This window comes from Glossina fuscipes, unplaced genomic scaffold (assembly GCF_014805625.2).
Source record: "Glossina fuscipes isolate IAEA_lab_2018 unplaced genomic scaffold, Yale_Gfus_2 1, whole genome shotgun sequence".
In the NCBI taxonomy this organism is placed as follows: domain Eukaryota; kingdom Metazoa; phylum Arthropoda; class Insecta; order Diptera; family Glossinidae; genus Glossina; species Glossina fuscipes.
The window spans coordinates 27,089,628-27,096,915 of NW_023998415.1; the positions used below are offsets into that span (position 1 = coordinate 27,089,628).

Sequence of the window (7,288 nt, forward strand, 5' to 3'; positions counted from 1 at the left end):
TGGTAGGTGTCTTTACTAGTTAAATTCGAATTTATCTTCACACCCTTGAAAACTCTTGCTTCACCCAGTATGTTTAGTGTTTAGGTGCCTAACATTTTAGTAAATGAAAGGTACTGGGCCTGAAGAAACACTCTGTTTTTTGAGGATGGAAGAGCTATCGCATTAGTATTACGGAGTCAATCCCGAGGAATTATTTCCTTAATTAAGGATCCAACTGGCCACAATGGTTTGTTAATCGAAATTTCCATATATTCAGTCGGAACTCACACTTTAAAATATGAGATAGCTTTAGGTTAAGATGAAGTCAATTTGCTTACCAAAATGCTTAACGCGCTTCCACTTGACGGGTGCGAGATTTGCAGCCAGACAGGTTTGTATGTTATCCACAGAGGTGACAGAACCCAATCTTGACACGAACATTGCCTTTCGAAAGGGGTAGTGCCATCAAGCAGATGTCATCCGTACTAGAAACCATAGGATTTACAGGTAGAGAATTTAGAGTTGGCGAGAATAAAAAGGTCATGAAGACACGCAGCTTTTGCGACTTGGCCAGCTTGGTTACCAGCAGACACCACCGAGCAGCCAGAGGGAGAGGCGGATTTGTTATTTTTATTAATATTTTTTGGATATGTACACAAAGTAACTTGAATGGCACCACCGGGAGGAGATACGCTTGCCATTTCAGTTTAGCTAGAACGAGGGGGTTTCCCAACTTATTTGCAATATTTTTCTTAGCGGTCAACTCAACGATAGAGAGAACGCTAACGTGCTTTGTATGCAGAAGAATGCAGCACTCAGACAAGTCGACGAATCAAATTTAGGCGAAAGCAGAGGTGAAGCACCACACGCTACATTACGGCTCGGTCTTGTACTCGCTGGGGGAGCAGTTAAGCGCTTCACTCATTGAACATTGACTTGATTTTTTCTCACTTCCCACACGAAGTAACGAGATTTTCGCTTAGTTCAGATGATCCATTCCTTGTCTCCGTGATTAGCTCGTAAAAGTCAATATTCCGCTTCCTACAGTCAGGACATGACCGACGTAAACCTTTCGAAGGATGAAGGACTGTGCAGCATGACCATTGATACCTGCACACTTCGAATGATAAAAGCGCTCGCAAAGCTAACAGGTAATGAACCGTTCAGGTTCAGGGCCCGTTTTTGTTCGGCATGATGTAAAAAACACTCCCTGGCAAAAAGTAACAGGCAAGATATTGAAGAGAGAGGGAGAGATTGCAAAACAAAAAATAAAAAAGTTTGTCTCGCACAAAAAAACTATCTCACAACTTGGACGTAAACTTCGCACTACTAAAGACAATAAATAACGAGCAAGGTAAGAGAAAAAACTGTAAACACGCAAAAAAAAAAAAAAGAAAAAACAAGAAGGAGACTTATTACGGAGAGCACAAGTGCTGATCGCAAAAACCAAAACGAATGTCGCGACAATCCAATCAATATAATTCAATTAATTAAAACACTTTTATACTTTGTAATTAATTAATCTTGAAACGCGTATAAAGATATAAAGCAATAAGATAAGAAAAAGAAATTGCAAAATTTCTTCGCACAAAGCAGAACAGTACGACCACAACGCGCGTATAGAGTTGCCAAATTGAAATCACTGTGTAACCGTGTATGGTTATTAAATGCATTTTTTTTTTTTTTTTTGTTATTATTATTAAGAAATCATTTCGTCCATATTATCAGTCAACATTAAAAAATCGTGTAATTTTTTTAAATCAATGAAATTTTTCGTGTTAATGTTTACCTAAACAGAGTAAATGAACACAAACGCAAATGGATGGAAAGTAGAAATGAAATCTTATGTCAATATCAATAATTTTAAAAAATTATCTAGAGGAACTTGTACATATGTATGTATATATATATATATATGACATGTTTCTTACGGACTTCTACGTTCGAACATCACGATTCAACTTGCGCGACTTTGATTTCGAAAAATATTATACTTGTATATATTCCAAAAATACTCAAAACTCACTAATATCACCGGTAATCCTAACATTTTATTCATTGAATTTCCCGCGTCAATCGTCAGCTGCATAAAGTGCAAAACACATTGCTTGCGTTATGGGTTGCACGTGGCTCATGAAGTGTGTCTTCGGTGCGTTGTGCGCTGTGCGTAAACGTTTCTGCTTGCATTGCTTTTGAGAGGTAAAACATATGGTTCGTGTTTCAAGCGCAATATGAATTTAAAAAGAACACTTAAAGCTTAAAATGATTTTAATGCGTATTGCTTTTATCAAATTTATGATTTTCGCAACCATATAAAAAATCTTCATGCAACCATCCTTAAGTTTTCTCAAAGAAACTTAATTAAAGCAAATATGTCGTATGCGCTGAACGAAAGTTAACCTAAAATCCCTAAGAAACGAGAATTTTTTAATGAAAATCCGACATTTTAAACGATTCTTCAAAAATAAGGAAATAATAATATCTGATCTGATGACATCTGGATCTATTTCTTAATCTAGTTTTTCCCTTTTCTTTATGGAAATTGCTATAGCAGTTCATATATTACATTAAATTATTTTCCTTGGGTAGTATTGGTTTCAGTTCTACAGAGAGTTCGGAAGAAGCACAGCCTTCCTTTCAAGTGTATTAATGAACTTTTATTAAACTTTTAATTACAAGTTATGGTATACAACCCATAAAGAGGAAGATGGTGAGAAAGAATGTAAACAAAAACGAGTTAAAAAGATTACATTCGTTTCAAGGCGAATCGAAAATAGCTACAAATTCCAAACATTCCAATTGATTTTGGCGTGTTAATGGATCGTTTTAAGTTTTTTTTTCTTCTTCTGGCCGACTATTTAAGCCAAATTTTAGATCAATTGATATTTGAAACAAGTCTTCTCTTTCTGTTCCTGTTTGCCTTGCAATCTTGAAAATCCCCCAGCAACATGTAACATATAGAGTAGTGAGCAAAAATATATCGCTCTTCTATATTTTTCTAAGTGTCTCAAATGATTAACAATAACAACTCGTACTGATAATATAAACGACTTTAAGACATCGTGTGTTCATATCTCTTCTATTTTAGAGTGTTCTTTTTTCATTTCACTCATCAATAAAAATCTTTTTATTGTAAGCAGATATGTGCGTCGATAATTAATACATCCGACTGTCTATTTGGAAGACCATACCTCTCGGATTGAAGAGAGATTGATTGCCATCTTTAAAGTGAAAGTTAGAGGAAAAGGAGTAATGTCATACAAAATTGCCAACATTATTACTTCCTTCACTATGTTTAAGACTCATTGAAAATTTGCTATAAGTAAGAAGTGTCAGATGTCTGTACCCAACAAAAACAAACGTTATCCTTCACTTAACGTTTAACTACATCCCGTCGTCCATCTCCCTCTATCTATAACTCTTCGCGACAATTGTCGTGCTTGCACTTATAGGGGACATCATCTAGGTGGTTCGGTCATTGTAGTTTACTTTAACCTACGGATAAATTGGATGAGATTTCCATATGTAATCGTACAATAAATCGGAAAAGAGATATAAGATTATTGATATCATATTTCTTAGGATTGCAACGCGAGGCGAACTTCTAAGCCAATCTATAAACGGAAAGACAAAATTCGAGACAACGATACCGTGCAGGTTATGCGACGGTTAGAATAAGCGATTAGTACAATGCATGACCGCTGAGACTTGAAAAGCGGTCAAGTCGTTAATACTTTGTCAGCAAAAGCATCTGTGGCGAAAATGGCTCAACGGTTTAACGTTTCGCCAACGATCCATTACCCACGTTAATGACACCAAACGCAAAACATAGTCAAACATTATCGGCGAAAAAGAATTGAGGGCGAAAGCTACCTGAAGCTACCTGACAGAAACCGACGAACATTAAAGAAAAATAGGAGCGAGACGATATAAAACTACCGCGGGATAAGTGACAGTAGAACTCAACATTTATTTGAATAATAGTGTTTCCACAAGAACAGGTGAGAGCTCCACGAAGTTAACTTGCATGGGAGGACTGCAATAGCGAAATCTTTTATAGAAGGAAGCTAACGCTAAATTGCGAGGAAAGTGGTGCCACCATCATGAAACCAGGACATTTGATGATTAGAAGAATATAGTATAGTGCAATCGTCGTTCCTATTCGTTGCTGCAAAAGATCAGGTTTGTGTATGGAAAATTCCAAAAGAAACGTACGACCCTTATAATCAAGCATGGGAGATCTCGTTACGGTTTGATTAGTTATATCGAGTTATTCAGTTGATGCTGAAGTTCTCACTATGATTAACATATTGGTATACACAGCCAAAAAATTTCAACCTTGGTTAAAGGAGCATCAGAATATCATCGCACATCTTCCCTGGTCAGCACAATTGTCACACTTCAACAAAATTGAACCGCTACAGGGTGTTTGCGAGCAGAGAGTGAAGCAGATGTGAAAAAATGACTGTTCAAATATTTTGCAAATCTATTACGCGAGGAATTGCAACTCTGGCACAAGCAGATGATGGCCGAACATCTTATTAATAAATAAATGCGTTGAGATCACGTGCTCATATTATTTTGTTCATATCCTGTACACGAGGGTTGTCCGAATTGGGGTTCGCCGCCCTGGAGAAAGGAAACAGAGATATTTTCTTTAGATTTATTTTTATTTGTCTACAAAGTCTCCTTGTAAGCGTATAAACTTCCAATGGCGCTGTTTTCACACTTTTAACCCATCCACATAGTATTTGTGCCCTTTCCCTGCAAAATAGCTAGCTAAGCGCAACTTTTAGCTCACGCAATAAAAATAATGGATATTTATTTTACAACTAGACTTGGTGAATAAGGAGTCTGTTTAAACAATTCTAAACGTAATTCGACAACTTTCACCATTGCAACCGCTTTTGCGTAGGTACAGGTTTTGAGTCCAAAGTGGACAAATGCAGCACCTAACATATGGTCAGCTTTGCCACATGCCCAAATATTGATTCACTGTGTGACGGACATGTTTGTTGGACATGCTCATAGCTTCCGTCACCTCATTAACCTCCGTTCAAAGGTCGTCTAACTGTATTTGGTGCACTGTATCGATATAATTGTTAGCGGTAACAGAATATTCGTAGTCACCTATGTTCAACTATTCAGCTATTGAGCTGCTTAAAGTTTCGCCTTCCTTAGTGTGTGCACGCGAATGGCCTCTCAAAACAGATACTTGATAACAGCCCGATAATCGAGTTTGAACGAGTCAACTCTGAAACTTCAACAACTCTGAAATTCAACTCTGAAACTTTCCAGATGGTTTAACGATCTGCCTTACGCCTATGTTTACGAGTTACAATCACTTCAGCTATATAATAAGATTATCAGAAAGTTGTACAACAGTTGTGCTTGACCATTCACGTAATTTGAACTTCTTTTTTTGTGTTTATAACACTCAGAACCTACTTTCAGGTCCTTTGGAAAAAAATAATTTTATTACTCATTCTTTACGCCAGAGAATAGCCTGCTAGTTCCCATCGCTCTAATTCGCTAACGAACTAATGTTAAAAACCTTCGAAAGACGTTCGCAAAGAAGATGAAAATGCGAAAAAATTTATCTGATCCGTCTTTGCTGAGACTTTTAGCCATAATAATCGAAGCCATGAATTTGAACTTGGAACTCTGTCTTTTTTATTGAAATGCTGCATTACGAAGATTTGCTTGAACGCGACTGCAGTCACCGGTTATAAAATTTAAATAAAAATAAATAAAAAAAAAAAACAAGAAGATTCTGAGTAAATAATAAAAAATAAAACTAAACTTAATATTAGGATGACACTTAAAGCTTTGAATGCTAGAAAAATTATGTCGTGTACGCTCATCTTCGGGCAAAAAAAGTAGGCCGCTTTTATCCAAACGCTAGGTATTCACTATTCGACCTAAAGCGATTGTAATTTTCTTGCATGTTTAGTCTACAAAAATTCATTACCGATACCACACATAAGCATCTGCACGCTTACGAGTTAAACTGCGCACTCAACTAAAATAGAAAAAAAACACGCACACATTCACACAAATAAAAAAATAAATAAATAAAAATTTAAAAAAAACAACGCAACGCTCTCGCGGTGCGTCTGTAAAGTACAATACTCGCTGCCGTTTCTCTGTTTTATTTTTTAATTTTCTTTTTACAACACTTAGTTATAAGCAAGCGTCGAAAAAGTGTAAACGGTTTTTGTTTTTTTATTTTTGATTTTGTTTTTCAATTCGATTTCATTGTAATTCGTATACGGCTATCAATTATATACGCCGAATGCAGTGTCTGTGCATCGCCCTTACAATGGAATAACGTAATAATACAAAATAAATAATATTTATGAAATAGTAATTATTTTTTATATGGTGCTTGAAAATTTTATTACGTTATTGTAAATGAAAGCAATTTTTTTACAATCGTATCACGTAAGTATGTGCAGTTTTCGAATAAATCAAACTACAGTATAGCACGATCGATTCGAATGTTGCTCCAAACCTTAAAACCTATACTAACCGCAACGTCACACTGTGTTTCTCACCTCATTTAGCTATCGTTTTGTATTGTATCTATATACATTTCAAATTCAATGTTCATGATCATGATCGTCTACTTAATCTCTTTAAATGTCACAAGCGCGAAATGTGGGAGTGTGCTCTGTTATTAAATTTTCCAAAATCTAGAAATACGCATCAGAGATTACATCCATACAAAGGATCTTTCGATCGTAAATATCGCAAAAACTGAAACGAAAATGAAAGGCTACATATATCCCACAGACTATAGATATGATCAGACGAGGGAAATAATATGAAAAACAAACTTGCGACTTACAAAAAACAATTTGAATACCTATTGGAGCCATCTATAAGGTCGGAGTGAAATCGAATCCATCATATTCATTTCATCGATCCCGGTTAGTAACATTCAAAGTAAGACATTGTCCGGCTCATCTCGCAGGTTGAAGCTTGTCTGCTATCGTTAGAGGGTGCACACCCCCAGTTGAAATTTGCTGTATACGTGTTTAGCGAATTTCTTTATAAATAGAAAAAGATTTTCGTATCTCTGCAAGTCATTCGCCTTCTTATTTGAATTGAACTTAGATCGTGAATAGTATTTAAAATTCGCCATAAATGGGGTTTTATTAGTACACGATGACCTAAATCTCTCTCTTATTGCTCTTGATATCTTCCTCTCTCTCTTTCTTTCTTTTTTTTTTCTCTCTCTCTTTCTTTCTTTTTTTCTCTCTCTCTCTCTCTCTCTCTCTCTCTCTCTCTCTCTCTCTCTCTCTCT

At 36.1% G+C, this 7,288-nt stretch overlaps 1 protein-coding gene across 10 annotated transcripts in view; it reads left to right on the top strand.

The window, feature by feature from the left end:
* LOC119632495 (PAN2-PAN3 deadenylation complex subunit PAN3) overlaps positions 1–7,288 on the top strand; it is a 45,792-nt gene that overhangs the window by 20,786 nt on the left and 17,718 nt on the right. The window contains exon 1 of one of the 10 annotated variants that reach the window (XM_038025421.1): positions 6,390–6,423. The exons of the other annotated variants lie outside the window; for them this stretch is intronic. The gene's annotated coding sequence lies outside the window, so the exon portion shown is untranslated. Of the gene's footprint in view, positions 1–6,389; positions 6,424–7,288 lie in introns of those variants that run through there. 10 annotated transcript variants of the gene reach the window in all.